This window comes from Pezoporus occidentalis, unplaced genomic scaffold (genome assembly GCF_034315485.1).
Source record: "Pezoporus occidentalis ecotype Australia unplaced genomic scaffold, CSIRO_AGI_Poc_V1 ctg66, whole genome shotgun sequence".
NCBI lineage: Eukaryota > Metazoa > Chordata > Aves > Psittaciformes > Psittacidae > Pezoporus > Pezoporus occidentalis.
In genome coordinates, this window is record NW_026916009.1 from 2,916,086 (window position 1) to 2,941,936 (window position 25,851).

Sequence of the window (25,851 nt, forward strand, 5' to 3'; positions counted from 1 at the left end):
CTACTTTTCAAGTAAAAGTGCACTGATCCTAAACCATTTATGTATAAGAAAATGTGGCACGCTCTGTATTATCCTTCTTCCCCAATAAAGGCAAATTTAATTCTATTTCAGAACAAAGTACCCCTAGCTCCTTCTGAAGTGCTAACCTATTTTGATTGAGGTAAAGGCACAGAATCATTAATCCACTAGGATTTGTTTAGTTTACCAGTTTATTTTTTAGAAGCACGACTATCTGTAACTTAAATGAGCAAAGGGATCAAATGTAATTTGGTCCTGTCTTCTGACAGTGATAACTGCCCACGCTAGCCGGGAAAAGATTTCATACACTGTGTTTGGTCCGCTGTTTCCTAGGAAAAGGGAATGGCTGTGGATATATTTTCTTGTGGTTTTATTTTGGGGTGGGGATTTTTGTGTTGATTTGTTGTTGTTGTTGTTTTTTTTTTCTTTTCCTGGTGTGCCAAAAGGAAAAGGCTTGTTTGGCATCATGCACTACATCGTTTATGGTCTTTCTGTATCATTTCCAAAGAAAGAAATAGTTGTTGACACTGATTTAGAAATTAGGATTAAACTGTCAGCATCATAACTGCCAACCAGTTGAGCAGACAGTAAAATGATGAAAAGTGAGAAGACAGCCTTATCTTAGGCAGAGTGTATCTCAGTGGTCTGCAGTTTCCTCTGCTGGAACCCATTAAAATTATTGATTTTTTAAATTATTTTTTTTCCTCCAATTCAAAGGAGCTGACCTTTTTCAAACTGGGCACTGTAAAATCCTCAGTGTTTTCTCAGCTGTTGTCCTCACCAGTGAGATTCCATTAGTAGAGGCAGTTGTGAGAATTCAACAGAAGGGGAGGAGGCATGGAGGGGAGGACGGATTGACTTGATTGATTGGGCAATCAGTGAAAATGACACTGAAACTCTTAGTTAGTGTTGACATGTCTGCCTGAGGCAGTCTATGAGAGACAGCAAGATTTGGGATGGGCCCTTCTCTTATACTGGTTGTTGTTCCATTTTGGGGTGCAAACTCTGGAGCAGACCAACTGGGAGAGTTTAGATGCCAGCAGCAATATGTTGCTGCTTGGCATTAAATTCCTACTCACTACAAAGATCTATCACTTCACAGAGACACCGTTCTCCTCGTATTCAGTAAGCTTTCCATACCCTGCCATGAGCAAATAGCCTCAGCCAAAGAACTCCTCCCAGAAGATGGTGAGATTGTCTTTCTTTCCTTCTCACCTCTCACATTCGCAATTTAGCGCTGGAAATTATTTTTGTGTGTCCATTAGCAGCTCCCAGATTCTCCCCATCATGTTGGATATTTTTCCCCCACTCAAACATTCCCATCCACATTTTTTGGGGAAAAAAAAAAAGACAACTTAAAAAGTAGAATTCACAGATAGTATTTTTAGCAGTACTTCTGTGCAGTGGTAAGTCTTATATTGCCAGTTCTGATGCCCCTGCCAGCATGAGAGAGGCCAGGCTACACCTTTCTTTTCTTCAATCCCCTTCTCATGTGACTCATTGATACGACTTTTCATATCAATGTACTACTTTTCCACAATTTTGAGTTAAGTTTGAAAGGCTACTGCCACAACTCTAGTGCCCCTGAACGCAGGAAACGATAGTTTTCATCGCCTATCCAGAGGGTTAGCAGCTTACCTGTTATTTTATCAGTATCTGCACATCCTTCCCGTTCCATTTACCCTGCCTCTTCCTGGCATGCAGACTTTACAAAAAGGTCAAAGCTGGTTCTTGTGCACCTGAGAAGACATCCCTGGTTCCTATACCTTTGTCATTCACTTCAGTCAGACACCTCAGAGGGAGTGGGTCCCAGAAGCAGTGAGCATTTGCATAGTGATGTGTACCAGGCCCCCCTGGACTGGCCTCTACCAGAGCCAGCCACAGTTTCAGGATGGGGGGCATAGAGGAGAACTTGGCCTTTGCTCTGCCTTGGAATCACCCCTCATAATTTCTAAGGACAGTATCTTCAAAAGGACCTAATTCTCTTAAACCTTGTGTAATTCAACATCAAAGTTCATCTCCAGCTGTGCTCGCTATTGCTTTTTTGTCCCTTTTCACATCCAAATCTGTCTCTAGCTGCATTTTCAAGTTTTTCAGTTCCTGTGTCTTTTGAAGTGTTGCTATGCCTGTGTTCCCCTGAGCCTATTCCCCAACCTGATCTGCACTGTTATTGAGGACTGAGAGATCCTTTGTCCTAAATCCTTAAAGGAATATTTCAGTCCTTTCTTTATCCCTTTCTGAGGCATCTCTGTCCCTTGGCCTGTGCACTTCCTAATTTACTCTTAACATTCTATGCATTTTTCTATGGCACTTAAAATTCACTCCTAACTTTCAGCATTTCGATCAGCATTCACACAGGGACACTTGCATGTGTCCTGAATTGTCATTTTACTAAAACGTGTTACCTCTTTACCATTTAAATTAAAATTTTGTATAATATCATTTGCATTTGCATGGTACCTTCACCCATAAAAAAAACAAAAGTTTTTATTCTCTCTTAATAGATGAGTAAAATGGAATCAGAGAGACTAGAAAGATATCTTTACAGCTCAATACAACTATATGGTCTCAAATTCATGAGCTTAATTGCAGTGGAGGAATATACTGTAAGCACGATGGATTGGCATGTAAATCAAAGTGATATAAATCACAGATCTGAATCATGGAAGCTTGATTTGAATAACTGCTTTTAATCTTCATATGCATTTGTGCTTTTTATTGTTATTCTAAAATTGCTTGTTTTTACTGGTGTGCATAAACATTCAGACTTGCAACTGCACATAGCCTTTACTCCAGCTGGATATTTCTTACTACGTACTGTTCATATATGTATTCATTCAGATAAAAAATTAACATATATTTATTCAAATTCTATGGTAGAAACCTTAACTTGCATTAGAAAATAGTTCACTGCATGTTCAATTTTAGTAGATGAGGTACTTTTTTACTTCTTTTTAATTTGTATCAAGGTGAATGTACCAAAACATATGCTGTTAGTAAACCCTGCTTTTCCATTCTGATAACATCATTTATTAAAACATACATTAGCATTCTATTAGTATGAACTACACTGCGATGGAGACAGCCCAGATATGATGGGGATACAAGCCTACGGTGTCCAGAAGTGAGACCACTGTGGCTGCTGAGCTGGCAAGGGAAGGAGGTCTTAGCGGTGCAAGACTGATGTGTGCCTCTGACAGGCCATGCCCTAGGTGGGCCATTCCCATAACTTGTCTTTTCTTTGTTCTCCAGGATCTGAGAGATCATGGTATAAGGCCTGCCTCCTAAACAGCCTCCTTGGTTAAGGCCAAATGGCAGCTCTGCTGAGAGCTCACGGGCAAGACAGCTCTGCTGTAGTTAGTGGTTTCTTTGGGTAGAAGCAGCCATACCATTGTCTCATTTGCCACACACCTCTCTACATCGGATTTCTCCTGGGTTGCCCATCCCCTCCTGCCCCTGCACTCACAGACAGCCAAGGACTTCACCAGGACAGACAGCTGGGTCCAGCACATGTCTTGATGTTCATCAGAGCTAATGTGGCAAGCACCTCTGCACTAGTGACTAGGCAACAGGAGGGAATGATGATGATGCAGCTGATCTCTCATGACCACAGATGCTTCCATACTGGCCACTGGAGGCACATGTGTCAAAGCTGTGAACTAGATGAACTAGACTCTAAGGTCCTTTCCAACCCAAACCATTCTATGCTTCTATGATTCCTTTGCCCAAAGTCACCTGCTTTCATCAAAGACCTTCACACTGAGGGACACAGGACACAGCAAACCTGGGTTCAGCTGCCCTCAGAAAATCCTCAGAAGCCCTTCAGAGAGGATGCTTTACTATGAACAGCCATGTGTCAAAAATTCCACTTAACCTTAATGTAGACACCAGAAAACACTTCCTGCCAAAGAATATATTCTACCAATGTGAAAATTGTCATGCTGTGTACAAAGAAAAGTAGACATTTCAGTTTGACATACTGAGAATTATTATTTCAATTCTAACTGGTAATTTAAAATCATTTCCATTTTATTCTAAAGAATGACATTTCAAGAGCTTTAAGAAAGAAATGTTTCATTTTTGAATCAAAGGAAATGTTTCATTACGTTTTTTTTTCTTTTACTTTCTGCTTTCCTTTACTTGCAGTTTGCTGCAACTGTGAGCACTTTTTGTTTTGTTTCAGGTTAATCCAGTACAATTTCATTTTGACAGATCTTCACACAAATCATAGTATCTGTTATTTACACACCTCTGTCTGTTAAAGCAGTAACTGATATTCACTGCTCACCACTTTAAGGACAAATTGAGACCCTAATCCTGTAAAGACCTACCTGTTTTTATGGGTAAAACTTCTTTCTGAGCACAAAGTTAATCACATTAAGCTTGTAAAGCACTAGAGATCCTAGAATGGAAAACATTAGAGATGTGCAAAGTAGTATTTCGACTTTCAAACACTTCTCCCTTTCTCAGCCTTTTCCTGCTGAAGGATGGGGGGCTCATTCAAACATAACTAAAAAAATAATGTTATAAACTCAGTTCTGCTTGTTTTTTTCATTTTATGCAGAAACCATATTCTTGACATGAATATCTGTCTGCTCAATTCAGTTCAACTTCAAATAATTTATTCCAATCTTTTGTTTTGAAAATATCATATAGACAGAGTGGGTAAGAGCTGTGAAGACATGTAAAGAGTCATTGCTGACCTTAAGTCAAAAGGTGTAAAATGTTTTTCCCAGTTGGGATAATGCGCTATTTGTTCTCCTTTCTCTCCTCTTTGTTCTCTTCAAAACACAGATCTCAGTATTAATGACCCAACAAAATTATATCGATCTCTTTGCTAACCCTCTTCTTTGCACCCAAAGTGCCTAGGAGCATGCCTCTGCTCTAGGCTTCACTTAGTGTCATAGCTTAGGTGATGCTTTTCACTCTCCTTTTTTTGTATGTGGAAAAAAAAAATCATACACCAGCTTGAGAACACTTTACATTCAAACAAGTGGACACAATGAAGGATAGGCTTAATCCCAGTTTTGCCTCAAGCAAAGTTTGAAATCAGCTTTTCTCAAAATATATTCAAAGTGGGTATGGGAGATGTTCATTTTGGCATCCACAGCTCTGCCTGAGCAGCACTCCCCCTACTTTCTTCTTTTGCTCTATTTTTCATCCTCTTTGCTGTAATTTGGCTGCATTTTCTCACCATGCAAACAAGAACTAACCCTGAGACCTAACCCCCTCACCTCCCCTGAACTTGTGGTGGCATGATACCTGATAGATACAGGTTGGTAGAATCCAGAACAGTTGTTAACAAAGTGTATTGTTCCCAGGCTGAGCAAGAGAGAAATGGAAGTTAAGAGAAAAAGCTTTCCTAGGACTAGGAAGTGTGAAAGTCAGTGAAAGCTGTAAGATGGCCAGCTGCAAATCCATGCCTTCACACTGAGAAAATAGCTGGATTTGGCATGAATGGTACTAGGCAGGTTCTGCAGTGCCAGTGTTGCTTGTGCACAGCTAATACTGCAGGAAAGCTGTAATACACCTCAGGACAAAACTCTTGGATTTTATCCCCAGGATAGGAGTTCAGATTTAAACCTATGTGGGAGTTGCTGATCACTGCTTATCACTTAGGGTGTTCAAAGGTTAAATTGGGCCTGGCAATGTAGGTCCTCAGCTTGCATGGCTTTGAAGACTTGCCTTTATTACTTCTGCAGCTATGACAGACTAGCGTGGCTGGCAGAGGCCCAAGTACAGATTCAAGACGTGCTGACAGGAATTTTTTGGCTGATATAGCTGCACCACATTCCTGACTGACATAAGCAAAGACAGCATTTTTCTGCTGACGTAGCTGAACACACAGAAGAGGTCTGACAGCAGAGCTAAGAGAAATGGAAGCGTGGATTTATTTTTTAATAAAGAAAATCGTCATCTACCATGATTGTTCCAGAAGTCTTGGAAATCTGAAGCCAAAAGGCTCTAGCACAATAAAACAAATAAAAAAATTATAATTAAAAAATACATATTATTTGATGCACAGGTCATGATTTATGTTTTCTTGCAACTGGAAATACTGCTGTTTGATTAGTGTCAGCTCTTCCCCTGTGTCCTGAAACGACTGTAGACAGTGTAGTCATATGTCGACACACGTCTTCATTCTTTGGCAGAAGCAGGCTGTAAACAGCATGTTATGATTGCTTAAAGTTTCAAACTTTTTTATTACTTTTTTCTTCTTGGTGCTTTTAAGGAAATAAAAGAGTATTGGTACCTTTTTTTCTTAAATACCTTAAGTGTTGTTTTATCAAGCAACAACAATTTTGTTTTTAATTAAAAATTGATGGTACAGAAAAGAGTTAGCATGTTATCACAGAAAAAAATACCAAAGAAAATAAATAATCCTTGTATAAATTCACAAAACATGTCACTAGCAACAAGCCTTATAAAAGTTATCTCAAGCCAGAAGATTAAGGGACTGCTATAGCAAGTAAATATGGAGACAAAGAAGAAATTTAGACATTCAGGTCAGGTATTCATATAAGTAAATATATTCTTTCATTTATTAATGAAGATCAGAATCCTGTTAAATTGTTTATTAAACAGAGCTTCAGTATCTTTTGTGTCTGTAGCTGAGTGTATTTTAAAGAGTTAGAAAGTCAATACATGAAAGATTCAAATAGCATTATTCACTATTCTGTCACAGCAGGGTGACCAAGTCTGCTCCCATTAAAGCAGTTATTGCCGTACCTACGTTCAGAGACTGAGATAAACGCATACATGAAATATTTTAATATTAGCAACAAATGAAAATAAAAGTAACAATAATCTTGCACATCAAAGTTCTGCTGCAAACATCAGTCTTCCAATTTAGTGCAGATTTCAAACTTATTATTCGTAGATTTGAAAGAATTAGTATCAGTCAGGTTTGTCACTGATGTAAACGCAAGGAGCCTTCAAGCAAGTTAACACTGTTATTGTGTTGTGCACCCACTTCACTCTTAAGTTTTTCCACACAGACTGAGCAGGGTATGTTGCTGATAAGGCACTCGAGGCAACTATATGTTAGAATACATAGAACATTTTTAAGCCCAGCTCTTCTTGCTTAGGATAGTAACCTTTCTGGTTGAAATTTTGCTAGAGATAGTTCTTCTCTTTGCATATTGTGTTTGGCAATAAGCATTTCAACCATTTTAAACAAGGAAAGATTGAAATGTCAGGTTTTTAAATAGATGATACAAAATATAAACAATTACAGCATTGAAGTAATTATACATAATTGGCACAGATGAAGTTCTCCAATGCAGTTCTGTATTCATAACTTTGTCTTACATCCTTTATAAAGAAATGTTGCAAATGAAGGCACTACAAGGAAGGCATTGTCATGACAGTAATTCCTTTATGGTACTTTATTATATTTCATATAAAGCTATCGGGGGGGGGGGGAGAGGTCAGGTGAATGCATAGTTATTTAATAACATTTTTCTGTGTATTCCAATTTGTGTTTCTGTGTGAGTGTACATGGTTTTATATAATACATTGTGTATTTTAATAGCTAGGAACCTATTCAAATTACTACACCTTACTGGAGTGGAGCACAGTAAATTTTGGCATTTAACAACATTATGCATAAGCTTCAATCAAGAAAATAAATTGCTATTAGCATATCTGTTGCAGCACAAGTGACCAAAACCATAAATACTGATGTTAAATGATGTGCTATAACCATAGGCATACCAGGGGAAATAACTACACAAAACCTTAAACCTTCCAAAATTTTTGACCAGAAGAACCACTGTTGTTTTTTTTTTGATTTTTCATAGACCACTGTGCCTCCATATCGTCAATCTTTATGAACACATAAAAGATGCAAATTAACAAACATGTAATGTGTCTTAAATAATTCACACATACATTTATGAACATCCTGGAGTGCGTGTTTTTGTACTTAGAGCACCATCTACTGGGAAGTCGGAATTTATGAACAGAGCTTTCCCGTTTCTTGGGATCAAAGTATGCTCTTGTAGAAAGAAAAATACTGTACTGGGGATAGTTATTAAGTGAAAAAGAAAGCTTTCTTCATAATTAAATTTTACACGGTTATCAGATATAAACCAGAAACTAGAGTATTGGAGTGAAAATAAAATTTTATAGACTTATAAAAATTATTACCCACAAACATATCATTAAACAATGCAAACTTGCATATCTCATAACAAATCGTTACACATGCAGTTTTAAAGTATTTTTAGTAATATCATGGTAGCCATACATTTGAAAAACTGCTACTCTCCAAATAAGATCAAAGCTTTATTTTTGCCCAATCATTTTACTATATAAATTGAAATAATAACCCAAGATTATGATGTAACAAATCTGTTTTTAAGAATTACGGCTAAAATGTAGTTTTGTGTAAGAAAACCTTCAGAAAAGGAATTCACTGTAAGTCAGAAAATGGCAAAATCTAGCAAGCATAAAATAAAAATTTGGCAATATACCTGTAATTCACAAAGAATAATTTTAAGGAGATTGATTACCTGCTGGTTAGTTTGCTCTCTGCATCCTTTGTTGTTGTTGTTGTTGTTGTTGTGTACTTTTAGTTTTGCTTTTGTTTTATTTTGGTTTGGTTTTAATTTCCAATTCTTATCCTACCATTCTTATTCAAGAAAAAGTGGGGCCAAACAGAGAAGCCCGCAGGTGGTGGGTTTGGGACAGCAGAAGGTGGCAGGAGATTGATTGTAGTGAGCACTGGGCAGTTTGTGTAAGGCATTTATTGTGACTGTGATGGAAAGGTCAACGGAGCGGTTTGCCTTAGTCAATGAGGAATGGGTTAGAGACCAGTTGAGCAATCTGGACATCCATAAATCCATGGGTTCAGATATGATGCACCCGCGGGTGCTGAGGGAACTGGCGGAAGTCATTGCTAGACCGCTCTCCATCATCTTTACCAAGTCTTGGGAAACGGGAGAGGTGCCTGAGGACTGGAGGAAAGCAAATGTCACCCCAGTCTTCAAAAAGGGCAAGAAGGAGGACCCGGGTAACTATAGACCGGTCGGCCTCACCTCCATCCCTGGGAAAGTGGTGGAACACCTTATCCTTGGTGCCATCTTAAGGCATATCAAGAATAAGAGGGTTATGAGGGGCAGTCAACATGGCTTCACCAAGGGGAAATCATGTTTGACCAATCTCTTAGCCTTTTACGAGGAAATAACACGGTGGATGGATGATGGCAGAGCGGTGGATGTGGTCTACCTTGACTTCAGCAAAGCATTTGACACAGTCTCCCACAGCACCCTCACAGCTAAATTGAGGAAGTGTGGTCTGGATGATCAGGTAGTGAGGTGGACTCTGAACTGGCTGAAGGAGAGAAGCCAGAGACTTGTAGTCTATGGGGCTGAGTCTAGTTGGAGGCCTGTAACTAGTGGAGTGCCTCAAGGGTCAGTACTGGGACCGGTATTATTTAATATATTCATCAACGACTTAGATGAGGGAATTGAGTGTACTATCAGCAAGTTTGCTGATGACACTAAGCTGGGAGGAGTGGCTGACACGCCAGAAGGCTGTGCTGCCATCCAGCGAGACCTGGACAGGCTGGAGAGTTGGGCAGGGAATAACTTGATGAAATATAACAAGGGAAAGTGTAGAGTCCTGCATCTGGGCAGGAACAACCCCAGGTTCCAGTATAGGTTGGGGAACGACCTGTTAGAGAGCAGTGTAGGGGAGAGGGACCTGGGGGTCCCAGTGGACGACAGGATGACCATGAGCCAACACTGTGCCCTTGTGGCTAAGAAGGCCAATGGCATCCTGGGGTGTATTAGAAGGGGGGTGGTTAGTAGGTCGAGAGAGGTCCTCCTTCCCCTCTACTCTGCCCTGGTGAGACCCCATCTGGAATATTGTGTCCAGTTCTGGGCCCCTCAGTTCAAGAAGGACAGGGAGCTGCTGGAGAGAGTCCAGCGCAGGGCAACGAAGATGATTAAGGGAGTGGAGCATCTCCCTTATGAGGAAAGACTGAGGGAGCTGGGTCTCTATAGTTTGGAGAAGAGGAGACTGAGGGGTGACCTTATAAGTGTCTATAAATCTATAAAGGGGGAGTGTCAAGAGGATGGAGCCAGGCTCTACTCAGTGGCAAACAATGATAGGACAAGGGGTAATGGGTGCAAACTGGAACACAAGGGGTTCCACTTAAACTTGAGAAGAAACTTCTTCTCAGTGAGGGTGACGGAGCACTGGAACAGGCTGTCCAGGGAGGTCGTGGAGTCTCCTTCCCTGGAGACATTCAAAACCCACCTGGACACATTCCTGTGTAACATTATCTAGGTGTTCCTGCTCCGGCAGGGGGATTGGACTAATGATCTTTCGAGGTCCCTTCCAATCTCTAGCATACTGTGATACTGTGTGATACTGTGAAACAAAAGTTAAAATGAAGAGTGAGGGGCGGAAGAAGTTCCCTTGCAAAACCTCTATCAGTGCTGTGTGACATCATAGCAAAACAAAGGATACCCATGGCAGGGGCTTCGGAAGTAGATGATCTTTAAAGGTCCCTTCCAACACAAACTATTCTATGATACAAAGATAATAGGTGTTATTCTATTCTGTACCTACAAAGATAATAGGTGTTATTCCATTCTGTATCTACTGCCTTTTCTTACTGTTTCCTACAAGATCATGTCTGGGCGCTATTTCTTCCCTGACATGGGGACCCATGCAGGTCAAGTCCTCTAATAACAGCTTTTGTGGCTCAGTGACTTGCTTTGAAACTTTAAAATTCAGTAACTTCCTTAAAGGAGTAATGTTCAGTTTAAACAGTTACAGCACAGCAGATATAGAGGTAACAGAAACTCAGCTGCAAGTCTGTTTCTGCTGCTGTTTTCAACTGTGATACTACTTCAGATGTCTTGAAGCATAGTTCATGACATCACTAATTTATAAAGGGTAGAGTGCTGAATTGCTGAATCTGAAATAAAAATCCATATGGGGTGCTACTTCATTATTTTTCTTTCCTGAAAGGAAAACTGGAAGCTCTTTTGTGAGTAGAAATGGCTGAATTGATTCAGATAAAGGAAGCCACCTAAAATATTTGACAAAATTTTAAAGCGATTAAAATACCTGCTGGAAAATTTGGAATAGTGGCAGTCATTTTGGGTTGGTTTGTGCTGTTTTCTTCTGTTTATAGTCCCAGTCTTTGGGTTTGGGTGTTGGGGTTTTTTTAGACATAATAATCGACGTTTTAAACTTCGTGCTCATCTTTGTAAAGGTCTCAAGACTGTTCAAGACTTGAGACAGACTTTCTAGTAGGGCCTGTAGCAATAGGACAAGGGTAATGGCTTTAAGCTGAAAGAGGCTAGCTTTAGACTGGACATAGGAAGAAATTCTTTATGATGAGGATGCTGAAGCACTGATACAGGTTGCCCAGAGAAGTGGTAGATGCTTCATCCCTGGAAACATCCAATGTCAGGCTAGATGAGGCTCTGAGCAACCTGGTCTAGTTGAAGATGTCTCTGCTCATTGCCAGGGGGTTGTACCAGATGACCTTTAAAGATCCTTTCTAACCCAAACTATTCCATGATTTTATAATTCATCACTGTTTTCTTTATGGGGATGGGAGAAGGTTTTGTTGAATTTGAGGCTGGGCTGAAAACACTGAGGACATTTGACTGGACTGATACTGCCTGTACAGCTTGGGACACAGATATTAATGTTTTTTCTATCTCAAGGACCATTTAAAGGGACAGCTGTCTTACTGTAACTAAGGTGAGGTATAGGAAGACTCTTCTGTAAGGGAAGAGTTAGCAAGAGACAGAGAAACACAAAGGAAAAGTCTGATAAATAGAAAATGTCATGAAAATGAATACATAGACGGTAGGAGAGAAAAAGGGAACTCTATATACAGTGGGAGGAAACAGGACTGAGAAAAGTTCAAAGAAAATATTAGCTTAACCTTAGTAACCCACTCACACTAGAAGGGCAAAGAATCCCATTTAACATTTCTTAGGTTTCAGAATTCATTGTACTTTGAAAGAATACTTGATAAATTATTTAGACAGTTTCAACTGAGATTGGAAAAATCCCAGCCTGTCAGAAGCTGGGTTAAAAAAGGTTGGTGCTTTATAAATAATTTACTTCTTTGGGGAGGAAAAAGTCATACAGGTCTAAAGTAGAAAAGCACTAAACCTGCTGAAGCTCGCTAGCCATACAGTGAATTTAAGCCAGCAGCACAAGCTGAGTGCTCTCATTTAAAAGCAGAGGCTATGCCAAAGCTGAGTTATCAAAAGAAGGTCAACATTAAAGAGTTACAATTCACTGCTTTTATACATTCATGCTTTTAACACCATGAGCATACTCCAGTTAAAAAAAAAATGAATTGTAAAAGCCTCTTTTTTCAGTGATTTCTCATAGAAGCTAATTTAAGTAAAGCAAGCTTATCATTATCATCAGTGCTGGGGGGTTTTGTTAATTCATTAATTCTATAAAGGTTTAATTCTATAAAGCAGACACCCTCCAGCTTCATCATATTAATCCACTGTTCTTAGCAGGTAGCTCCTGTTCCAGTCAGAATTGCTTGACATTTCAGGGGAACTAGAGCAAGCGGTTTGTTTGTTTGGTTTTTACATGGAATAATTGTTACTCATCATGTTTGTTATAGTACCTTTTAAGACTAATCACCATAGTAACAGAGGAAATGAATTTATATATATATTCTATCATGGCTTTTATTTCAGCAAGTATAAGTGCAGAACTTGGCAACAGCAATGCCCTTCTATTCCGAAATACTAGCACTATTTAATATTCTGAGTAATGTCACTTGAGTGATATTAGATGTATAGTGAGCACAGAAGCTGTCCCCACTGACAGTGTAGCTCTGCTGGCTGTCATGAGACAACGCTTCTCCCTACAGACACCATTCTGTGAGCGGCTTTTGTTCTCCATTCCTTACTGAAGTCCGCAGAAAATAAGGTGACTCAGCAGCTTAGCATAAGACCCTAAATGCGGTATTCATTTCTTACTTCTAACCACTACAAGAGCCCTCAGATAAGTAACTAATCAGGCTATCACTTAGTTATGTATAGGGTATATATATTTATACGTGTCAATACACTCAGTGGCGAGGACGATGAATGGTATTTCTGGAAGTTTGACTGACATGTATCAGGACTGTCTCAGATTTGTGGCTAGCAAGAGAAAATAAATGCTATAGATCTGGCAGGTGATTGATGGATTGATGCTCTGCAGGAATGAGGTTAGCTAGATCACAATACCTAAAAACTGTTTAGTGTGTGCCCATATATAAAACTGGAATTCCACTTGTCTGCCTCCTGCGCAGTCTGATTAGCTCACTAGTCACAGCTAGGATATTTGCATCTCAAAGCTGCTGTGTACAGTCTGTCTTGATACTTTTTGGTAGAATTAAAATGTGTTCCCTGTGAGAAGAAGATGTATTTAGACTTCATTTTCAAAGTATCACCGCTGTGTGAGAGCACACGAGGGCAACACACCCCATAATCCGGCTGACCTGTGGGGGAGGTTGGAAGAAGCAGAGTCATGACTTTATTAATTCCTGAGAAACTTAAAAGCATATGGCCCACAGCGTGACAACATCTACTGCACGCATGACTGTGATGCAGCCTCTTACACCCCATAACTAGAAACATAACACTTTCTATCTTCAGTGCCCTCAGTATCGTTCTTTACTAATTCATGTAATTTCGCTCTGTAAGACTGATGTGAAGAAAATTCCTTTGTTCTGACCTATTGGCCCCAACCACTCTTCAGTTCTTGGAGACTCTAGTAACTATCTTCCTTCTTATGTCTGGGGCTTTAACCTAGTAGAGTGACAAATCCCTGCCCTTCTCAGCCTTTGCCCAGAGAACCCTCTGGATGTTCCAGGGATTGAGGGCTGGAGCAGAGGTGATCATTTCTTACCCTGATTCTCATCAGCTCTGAGGCCTGTATTCATCAAAGAGACGTAATTCTCACCAACACAGGATGTTGCCTGAAACACTGGTTTTAATTTGGTATCTTTATACTCCATATTAAATCTTTTAACTTCAAGAGCTTAATAAAGAGGTGATAATATAGGAGTTGGAAGATTTCTCTTTTGCACTTACAATGAATATATTTTACATAGCTAGTGGGCAGAGCATAGTTGTTTGTTACAGGTTGTCTAGAAGTGCTATGAATGAAGAAAATGATCACCCTCATTTTTAGTAGCAGTATATCAATATCATGTGGGTATGACGACAGCTTGAAAAGTCATATGGAGCTTAAAGTAGGGAGTTAAATGGGGAAAAAGAAACTTTCACTATAAAAAATCAAATTATTGTTGATCCCTTCCATATGAGCCTTTATCCTATGATTGTCATAGATCAAGGGGTTTGTCAGGGTTTTATGTGTTTATTTATTTATTATATATTAAGTTGATGATCTTTAAGGTCCCTTCCAACCCAAACCATTCTGTGATTTACTCTTTTTTTCCCAGATTTGCCAATTGTAGCGTAACAACTGCAGAAAGGTAAACTGCACTAAATAATGGTAATAAATACTGAACAAAAAGAAATGGAAGATTAGTTTGCTTGTTAAATTTTATGTCATTCTTTGCTTTCAGAATTACCTGCTTGATCAATACTTCCGCTGTTCACATTTACTTACATCAGCTACTAGAGGGGAAAAATCGCTAGAGGATAAATATCACCAAGGATAAAAAAATCTATTTCAATGTTATTCTGTTTTATATAGAACAATAGTGTGGGAAAACACAGATATGGCAAAAGAAACAAAACCCTTAAGCTCCTCTGCATTTTATTAAAGCTAATGCAAGCTGGAAAGCAGGCTCCCTGGGAACGGGGTTTCAAGAACATCTGCAGATCCCTACCCCTGGAATATCCCGTTGTGCTACTGGGGTACCACTATGTGTACATATGTGCATATGTGTACAGATATGTGCAACTTTGGGTTAAATTCCTTGTTTTAAAAGTGATACAATGACACATAGTGTGGGAAGTGTAATTTTTAAACTGGTACAACATATTACTTCACATTTTTAATTGCTTGTTGGTTGGCAGTAGGAGGTAAAACACAGGAAGGAGATGGAAAAGGACTTTGTGGTGTATGCTTGCAGCCTGTTCCTGCAAGGTGGCTCTCCCAGGGTGGGTGTCAGGAAGCATCAGTTTATCTAAACTGATATATCCTGTCAGTAACCTGGGACAGCACTGCCTTCCAGGCATCCCAGTGGGGTCTGTTTCAGTGCCAGTGCCCACAGATGTCAGAGACTGAAATGGAAAAATGGGCACCACAGCTACTACTCTGGTTATGAGAATCATAATCATGGGGGCTGAGCTGTGGCAGGAGTATTTAAGCTGCATTTTGTTTCTATTCTTGCATGGCTGCATGACAATTACTGACTTCGATTGAATCTCTCCCTCTTTGCTCCTTGGCCATGTAGCTACATGAGATGCAGCACCCAGGCACGCCCCAGCATTGTTGCTCGCCTGTTCTGCACGAGTAGTGCCAAGGAGCACTGGGTGGCCAGGACTGGCTCTGAGATGCCTGGGCAATGCTCTGCTGTTCCCTGCGGTTGCCATTTGCATCTCAATGCCAGAACCCGGCCGATGAGCTGGGCTCCACCTCACACCAGTGTAATAATTGATTTCAGGCCTGAGTAAGTCCATTGAGCTCAGCTGAGCTTCTCCAGATTTACATTGACATTAACTAAGAACAGTTTGTGACCTCTGTGTAAGATGAAACAGTATTATTAAGTGTTTGTCCTTTTGCTCCCTTATCTTATTAGCATATGATTGTCACTAGTGTGTCCTTGGCTCTTCATGAATGCAAAAGATGACTGAGGAAGGAAGAAATAGTTTTGACTGCAAATCTTTCGTAATACACCTGAGCAGTCTTTCAAAATTCTGAGACAAAGGTGCTCAGTATTTAGATAGAGACGGATCTGACAAACATAATATATGTAGACCTGAACTTTTATTCCCATGATTTCAGAATGGTTTTGCCATCAATTTCAAAAAATGAATTATCCAAATATTCACTTTTCCTCTCATTGAACTTTATGCTTTCACGGGAGCATGTTCACCTTATTTCACAGCTATACTTTGCTTTTTAATTTTGAAAAAAAATAATGTATTATAATGTATTATAACCTTGAAAATTACATGCTTTGCTTTGGTAATTATTTATTGATTTGTAGTTCCATTCCCTGTTGTAAACAAGAAAAAAAAATAAAATCTGAATTCTTTGAAATCTGAGATAAAACCAAGTTCTAGAATTTCTCTATACAAGAAACATACAATTCCTGCCTGCTGATCAAGCTTTATCCTTTGTGTGGCAGTAGCTAGGTCTGTCCTGCCCAGAATTCTTCCTCTGTGTTGTGTTGCCTTCAACTGCCATTGCATGACTAAGATCCCCAGCTCTTCTGAAAATGGTATACCACATCCTCCTGAAACTCCAGAGCTTGTTACATTATTACTTGCCTATGTAGAAAACAGCAGGAAGAATATCAGAAAACCTAAGTATGTTGTTCCTTTCAAAAAAACTGACTGTAGTAAGCACAGTTTAGCTCCAACGACATAGTAAGATCTAAAACCTTTATCCTTCTACCAGCTGAAAAAAGGCTAAGTCCTACATCATATCACTTCCAAGCCCAGCTGTTGAGAATACCTGAAATGGGAGATGGGCAGATGAACCACATAAATTGCTCATCTGCTTGCCAACACACAGGCTGCCTTCCCTTTTGAAGTTCATCTATCAGCTTTTCACAGTTCTGTTTTCTGTCCCTGGCCTTTGCTCAGTTCTGTGACGACCTCTTCTATAGATGCTGGTAAATGACAAACATGGCTAGGAAATACAGTGCATACATTTACAAATTATATATGTATAGCTTCATAATGAGCATCTATGAAGAAAGCACAGCTCTTGGCAGAGTGGATTTAAAGAAAGTCCACAAAGTCAAAGCCAGTCCTACAAAGTTGTGTCTTTCTGCTGCCTTTCACTCCTTTTGTCCTGTATTCTTTTTCTTTCCTTCTTTACTTTGTCATAGAGCAATAAGGTCAACACAGCAAGCCAGGCTGTCTATGCACTGGTTACTAGCTGAGGCTATGTCTTTGGTATGTTGGAATTAGGACCTGACTTACTATATATTTCACTAAAGACATTTTAGGGTATTTTTTAATTTAGTAAAAAAAAAAAAAAAAAGAGATGATCCATGTTTTCCAAAGAATAGACATGTTTCCACACTCACGATGGTTGTTATTGACTGAAACATAATTCAGACAGCACTTGAGAAGAACTGACTGTCTGAAATCCCACCATTCCCTCAGTGGTGCACTGGTCCAATTTTAAATAGATATTTCTGTTCCTGGTTTTATTCAGTTTTAAGATGCTACTCATTTTAGTCATCTTCTTTTGCAAATCCCAGACCAAAAAGAAATGTTGTAAGTGTACAAGTCAATGCTGCTTGAAGAGAATGTATTGTAAAATTATCTCTGCGTCCTTTTTATACTATAAAAGTGCTGACAGCACTTTGATGTGGAAAGGATGAGATACAGTAATCTGAGTGGCTGCTATGAAAGGAATGACATGCTTTAAGCTGGAACTAAACAGAGGAACACACAGAGTAATGACAGCTTCACACATCTAATTTGATTCCTTCTTTGGGCCACAGTAGAATTATTAAACCACAGCCATCTGCTAATGAGCAGAGAGGCTTCTGAACAGAGGTCACTTTTTTCCCATGTATTGTAAAATTCACTCTACTCCAGTTATAAAACCATCCATTATCTTCCTTATTCCACAACATTTTCTCTTTGGTGAGTTTACAGTTACACAGAAATCAAATCAAGAAAGGGAAAAATTAGTGCCTTCACTTGCAGTTGAAATTACTTCTAATTTGAAGTAGAAATTTCTCCTATAGATGAGGAAATTGGTTACAAATATTGCTAAAAAAAAAAAAAAAAATCAACCCCAAAGCAACAGAAAAACAGATCTCCTCTCCCAGACACACAGACTTCAACCAAATAACAGTTTCAAGCAGGAGTAACAACAGTACATACATGCTTGCAGATTGCTGCTCTACCAGCAAGTGATGGGCTGTGTGGGATCATATTTTGGTATTACCACCTCAAGCTGGCAAATATTGACTACAGTTGTCAGGGGCAAGAAATTTCAAGAGCAGCAGAACTATTTGCTGCACTGGGAAATGAAATGTTGTGCTCATTAATACACCTGTTCAAACGTCATATCTGACTGGGTTAATAATAAAAAGAACAAACTTCCAGTTAAAGGCAAATGCTGAATTTTAAATGTTAGAAAATAAATGCATCAAGTTATTTTTATGAGTGTTAGGTAGTGAAACATTTCCTAAAGCTCAGAAATCTGTCATTTTATCAATCAGAACAAAATCAATCCCCTGAATTGCAGGCAATGCACTGAATGTCTAGTGAAAAGGCACGCTGATTAGCAGTACTACAGCTTTCCTGTGCTTATATCAAGCACAAAACACAAGCAAATGATCTCAAAGTGTCTGTAACTAACACAAGGCACCTAAACCTTTAAAGAGTACTTGTTTAATTTTATCAGAGTAGAGTTTATTCTTCCACCCCTGAGATGTTCTGAGGCAATCAGACTGTAAAGTGTGGTGTCAAAGCTATATAAAAATCCATAAAATAGTGATAAAGAAAGTAGATCTTTATTTTCATTTATTTGAGAAGCCAATATAGACTTTAAAAGATTAGTTACATAGATGCATTTAACAGATAAATTACAGCATGTTTCTTTTATTATTATTAGGGAATCTAATTAGTTGTAATTCTAATACAACAAGGAATAATTATTAGGTGCAGTGAGATAAAGAATGGACACACTCTGTGACCCAAAATCAGTTTGTAATTCCGTGTAAAAATATTTAGTGAATGCGTAATGAAGCTGAGGAAAGCTGCAGTATCTAGACATCTCCTATGCAGAGAACAAAGCTATGTGTCACAGAGTTAAGCTTAATTTTGGTGCTGCCCCAATGACTGAGAACATACTTTATTCTTTGTAAATTGGGATTATCTAGGAATGCTATGATTTAGTTCTTGTATGTGTGTTTTATAGCACTTTCTCTTTCTTATGCTTATCTTTGTTCACACAGATCTGTACAACTCAAATAACCACATTCTGACCTGCTGCATGTTTGATCTAAACAACATCATCTAGTTTACTGCACTACTGCTCTCGCACAGATTTTATCACATCACAAGCCTTTTACACCTATTTATCTTTCTTAAATGCTCTGCATAGAGTCCAGGTAGAGTTCAAAGTACTGGCTTTGACTTCTAAAGCTTTCAGTGACCTAGAATCTGGATGGAAATCACTGTTTTTAAATTGAGGTATACCTGAGAAAATTGGATCGCTCTGCTAAAGAGAGCTATTAGCTATTACCAGGCTATTTTGGGAGACCATGCCTACTATTTATATTTTCTCCTTCTGTGGTGGATGGAATCTTGAGCTGCTCCTGTGACAGATAAGTGAAAATTATTTAAAGCAATTATTTTCACAAGTACTTTTTAAAATTTCACTTATAAACTTCTACTTATGGCCAACCTATGTAACGGGATGGTGAGAAAGACATAGAATTACCCAAAATTCTGTTTGTGGTAAATGTTTTTCAGGGTTTAGACAATATTAGGGCATCAGGGTGGTGTAAGAAATATTGGAGGGGAAAAGACTATTTTTCTGTGGATGAGGCAGCTGCCTTGAACCAGCAATGAGTAAAAAGGAGTGAGCAAAGCAAGGGGGGTCACTAGCTCAGCAAGTGGCAAAGGACCCTGCTGAAGCCAGAAGGTGTCTCAGCTGGGCAGTGGAAAATCAGCTGAAGTGCATGAATGTGTGAGTGACTTTCATAGCCTTGCACTTACACAACCCAAGCTCCTCAGTTCTGGTGTAAAACAGCCTGTATTGCTAAACATCACAGTATGCTGCAAAGCTCATCTGTCAGTGACTGTGGTATATGAGACTGATGAAAAGACTGCCAGGACAGGCAGTTTTTCCTTTACATTTCATGGATTTTAATTTGTCACTGCTGCACAGGGTAACTGCTGTGTGAGGCAGACACTGCTACCTTTCATTTTAAATTATTTTGAAATAGTTTTCGTTGCTGTGGAGTTCATTGATAGTAATCCTTTTCTTGCTTTCCTTTCTGGTAAGATCTGTTACCCCATAAGAAAACCAACCGTTATGGAGAAATGAGGGGCCATGCCCACTTCTCCTGGCTGTTCTTCTCACAAACCCAACCTCAGCCCATCAGCCACAATTCCCAGTCCTTTTGCCACTCCCAACAATGAGCTAATCAGAGGTAAATGTTTAGTGCCCATGCAAAACTTGTAGCATTGCTCTGATGTATACACCCTTTTATTTAACCATAAAAATTGCTACTTTTCTGTAGACAACTACATCAATATAGTATCAAGGAGTCAGATTGGAATGGGTATCATCTTTCCTGGGAAGATCCACAGTCCTAATTGTCCTGTCTGTATATGGTGAGTAATCTCATACAGTTTTGGATTATAATTAAATACAATTACAATGCTAGTTTGCAGACTGAAGCCAGTGATTAATTTTCCCCAACCCCCCCTTTTCATTTTATTTACAATTCCTCTTGTGCTCTGTGTTGCTAATAGTACATTCAATTCAAGTCTGCACTGAATGTAATGATTAATGAAGGGTTGTTTTTTTTTCTTTCCAAGTGGCATGCTTTCCTGTTTTCAAGCTTTTTCTCTCTTACCCTTCCCCTCTCCCTCATGCTATCTCTTAATGTAAAGGCTAATTGACAGGTAAACTGGCATTTTTTCCTTTCTGAATTTTTCTTCAAAAAATTTCTCCATTGAGGATGATGAATCTACTAGATGCTGTGATGATGATTCCTCAGTTTTTCAACAGTCATGATGCTGTCAACCAACTGTTGTGTATTACTCAGAAAAAGTAGTGATGACTCTCAACACTTTAAATATCTGCCCCTGTGAGATTTAGGGGCTATTCATGATTATTTTCATGTGTATTTCATGTAGTTTAGGAAAAATGCATAATAGGCTCATTATTTGTATTTTATAACTCTGTTGTAGCTAAAGTTCTTCCTGGTTTTCTCTTTGTTCTTCTTCACTTCATGCCATCTTTCTTCTCTGCTTATCCACACAAACAAACAAACAGTGCTTTCTGCTGCCTCCTGGACTGCTGCCCGCTGTCCTGATGTCAATTCGCAAAGGGCAAAACCAGCCCACCAATAAAGAAACTCACTAAGCAGCAGTGCTCTGCAGCCTTAGCAGACAGCGCATTCTCCCTTTCTTCAGAATACCAGCAAAGATGTCCTCTGCAGGCAGAGGTCTCCAAACATATTAAAAGAATTTAGTCATTAAGTTAACTTTCTATTATTGGGCATAAAATATGAAAACCAAACCAAACTGCCTTTTGACTGTCCTTCAAACCAACATCTGTGGTTGCAATGCCTGGCAGATTTTTTATATTTAGGGATTAATATACTGGTGAACCATTAATTGACTTAATTTTCTTAAACTACCCCTTCCTAAATAAAGGCTCTTGGGGGCACTGTTTCATTACAAAAAGAAGAGAGAAAAGCTCAGAAAAATAAGATGCTTCTGTTCTTAGAATTTAATTTCCCACAGTGATACACAGTGATACTATAAAGCATGACACAGAAGTGATAGAAACATTATCAGTACATTTTGGAGCTATGAAAACTACTCAGTGTCAAAAATTAGTAACTCCAATAAAGGTAATTCATAACTGGAGCTGAAAAGCAGTGGAATAATATATTAGGGATGTTACAAAATTATTTCCAGAAGTAATAGCTATAGGTAAAAGGTAGGGGACAAAATCCATATTGTTGCTGACAACTGGTATGGAGGAAAACAACAGCTATTTGATTAGGTAGGGAAAAATTAAGAATATATTTTAATTTCTAGAGAGTCCATCCCTGAAAGAAGAAATTCTAACAAACCAATTAGAATTGGTTTTTGATTAAAACATTAATTATTTAATGTCTTAATTGATTAACAAGACACTCATTATCCTATTTATCCTTACACAAGCACATTACCTATTCAGTGCTTCCAAAAACAGAACAAAAACCCTAACCATCCAGTGCCTGCTAATGCATATTGGCAGAAACACACACCAAAAAGAAAATCAAATAAAGTTTTCATTCATGTCAAAACATTCATGTCAAAAAACAGACTACCTTCAAATTTTAAGATTATATCAAATCAGATATTTTAAATTACGTCTATAAAGCAAAGGCAGTTTACAGCTGAGTCATGGCAGTTTTACAGGACAACTCATCCAAGTAAGAGTTAATGAACATGTTTTTATAAACATTAGTAATTTTATTCTTTTTTTACCTGTGCTCTTTTTTTAGAACTACTAAATCTTAAGTGTACAGAACGGGGTGAGTATCTGTGCTTATTTCTAGCTCTGTTCATTGAGGAGGCTGTCTGTCCTTGCTTTAACCTACTTTCTCTGCTGAAGTCATTTTGCCTCATAAGCCCCATGGAGATTTGAGACACAAAGCCAGTTTATTTCTGCAGCAGTCCCATTTTGTTCAGAAATACTGCCAAAGGCTTATTTGGAAACCCTTCTCATAGGAAATAGGAACATTTGGTACTTTGCAAAGACCGTAAGGACTCAACTCAAAATAGAAAGTACAGCTGCCAACCGTAAGGTAAGTATACTGCCTCCCTTCAAATTTAACATCTGAGGAGACAGTCCATTAAAACCAAAAAATATTAATATTCATCAGGTATTAAAACATGGTGTGACTCTAAGTATTGATATGACTATTGGTTAATTGGTTGATAGTTATTATCTATGACATTTTCTGATATGGACTTTACCACACATTCTGTAACAAAATGTTGAAGAAAATTACTATTTTTGTGTACACGTTTGTGCAGCATTTTATGCCTCAAAATGTAGAAGTCTTTTCATAGTGATGAAAAAGATGGGACATTCACAACTGTATATTATACAAAAAAAAATAAAAATCAAAAAACAAAAAAAAACCCCAAATTTTTACAAATTTGTAATAAATTGAAAGATGTGTGGGTACACTGGAATGCCTCCTGTTAAGCAGGATGCAGAGATGATCGACAGAGTGTGCCACCTGGATCCAGACTGGTCTTTTGTGAATGATCTTCTTCATGACTTTGTGCTTTCAAAACAGAACATTGTTATTATTTTATATATTCCTCCCCACAGTGAGGATGAAATCTATCTGTCCGGAAGGGCTCCTGGAAAGCTGGCAGGTTTTTGTTGGTGTTAATTGCTGTCACAGTGTCCCCAGAATTTTCATGAAGTAGATACTGTACCAGGAGTAGGACAGCAAAGAAGTATAACCATACCCGCAGCTGAGCAGCTGAATTTCATCTCCTGAGTAGCTGAAAGTAACTGTGCATGGCCACAGTGGTGCAGGGAGAGGACAGTGGTTAGGATTAGAATTTAACCTTGCAGGGGAAAATAAGAAATCTCTTCCTTGACTGCAGTGGTATTCTGCCCTTCAGAAGATCCTACCCATGTGATCATGCAGTCTGTTTCTGTTTAGGCCATACAGCAAATCTGTTCTGGTATTCCTATTAATATTTTTTATTTGTTATATATAGGAGGTCTTAATCAAAACAATAATGCAATTAGTTTGGCATTACTCCATTAGCTGTGCCATGGTGCTTGCAGGTCTTCTGATCTGCAGGCCATAACAATAACTAAATCATCAAATAACAATAAAGTATTCTATAAAGTTGCTATATCACAGCCCTTTGAAGAATTACAGCCATATGCCATAGGAAAACCAGTGCCCATTTTTAGCACAAGCAACACCAAGATACAAATCACATCACACAGAGTCAGAGTTAATTAAGTCAGGCACCTACTGTTTGCTTATAGTTTGCAATAGCTGTTAATTTGAAGGTCTGCAATAGAGTTAAGGAAAGATAATTAGCAAATGCAGGATTTCATGACACAATGAATGCATTTCTAAAAGGGCTTGTTATGGTGACTTCTGCTCCCAGTGAAATTTTTGTCAATATACCATAGTAATTTAAAAGAAAAAAAAAATATGTTAAGAGATCTTACATCTGTTTCTAGGTAAAGTGGAAAAAGGCCAAGAGGTCTTACAGTTGAATACACAATGTGCAAAACCACACTACTGCTGGTAAAACTGTCAAAGGAGCATCAGTGTTTTGGCATTTGTTTTCGTTATCTTGAACATGCCATTTTGCAAATTTCTGTAGAATTGTTTTTAACTATATGTATTTTAAAAGTGACAGAATCACTATATTTTGTTTGAAATTATACTGAATTACATATATGCTGTCACATGCTGTCAGGGTCACACCAAAATCATTATTTTCATATACTTAGTGCATCTCTATTTATTAACTGAAATATCTTCTTTTCTAGACTGAAGTGCTAACTCTTCCATTACACCAGCTTCTTCCACCAGCATAAGTTTTGATCTAAGAGGAAAAAGACAAGTCTTCTGGGTAGGACTAAGGAACAATTGCTATGACATGAACTACGACTAAAAGGATCCTTAGATCATTTTCACCCTGAACACAAATACTGATCTCACATAGTGAAAAGCTGCTCTTTAGTATAACTAAAATATGTCATAGAATCATAGAATAGAATCACAGAATAGTTAGGGTTGGAAAGGACCATAAGATCATCTAGTTCCAACCCCCCTGCCATGGGCAGGGACATCTCACACTAAACCATGTCACCCAAGGCTCTGTCCAACCTGGCCTTGAATACCTCCACTTCCAAGAAAACCATATCGGCATCACATTTTGTACAAAACCCAGTACTGCAACACTAACTGGCTATTTTAGAGGAATTAAATATTTTAATATTATTAAATATGCTTAAGTATAGAATTCGTTACCTTTCTTGTTACTCTCCTGCTTTTATTTTTTTCAATTATGGTACTGTTTTGCATATAATAAAGTTCTTTGTGAAATGCTTCAGGGGGTCTTCCCAGCATTGTTATGTGTTTAAACTCTGAATAAAATATTTTCAAACAACCTTGTAACTTTTTTAGTCTCTGTTAAGATGAACTCGTATAGCCAGATGTACTGCAAGATCCAGGAGCTCCAAGTGGTGCTCAATGTCCTACCAATATATGGATGTTCTATCCCGACACCAGGACCATAAGTTTTGTCAAGAAACTGAAGAAATTCAGAAGAAATAATTAACACACACATTTTTCAGGTCCACTAAACATAGGGCAAACTATATATAATCAGATCCTTTCCAGTATATTATGATATACCATCTACCCTGATGTATTTATGCTGTTATCTCACAAGATTCATTGTAAGCACTCACTAGCTCCAGACAGTACATTTCCCTCTGAATTGCAGAAGACATGAAAGATGAGTCCAACACGCCAAATGCCAGTTTAGTAGTTAAGAAATAGGTATCAGTAACGAGTGGCATCCCTCAGGGATCGGTGTTGGGACTGGTCTTGTTTAACATCTTTGTCGCTGACATGGACAGTGGGATTGAGTGCGCCCTCAGCAAGTTTGCCAATGACACCAAGCTGTGTGGTTCGGTTGATACGCAGGAGGGAAGGAATGCCATCCAGAGGGACCTCGACACGCTTGTAAGGTGGGCTGATGCCAACCTCATGAGGTTTAACCATGCCAAGTGCAAGGTCCTACACTTGGGTCGGAGCAATCCCAGGCACAGCTACAGGTTGGGCAGAGAAGAGATTCAGAGCAGCCCTGCGGAGAAGGACTTGGGGGTGCTGGTTGATGAGAAAATGAACATGAGCAGGCAGTGTGCGCTTGCAGCCCAGAAAGC

The 25,851-nt window shown here is 38.7% G+C and overlaps 1 long non-coding RNA gene across 1 annotated transcript in view; it reads left to right on the plus strand.

The window, feature by feature from the left end:
- LOC134175111 (uncharacterized) overlaps nucleotides 1–24,943 on the plus strand; it is a 51,652-nt gene extending 26,709 nt beyond the window's left edge. Inside the window, exons 3-5 of the long non-coding RNA XR_009968897.1 lie at nucleotides 16,334–16,426; nucleotides 20,426–20,519; nucleotides 24,448–24,943. This is a non-coding gene — a long non-coding RNA (uncharacterized LOC134175111). The remainder of the gene's footprint in view (nucleotides 1–16,333; nucleotides 16,427–20,425; nucleotides 20,520–24,447) is intronic.
- Nucleotides 24,944–25,851: the final 908 nt, after the last annotated feature.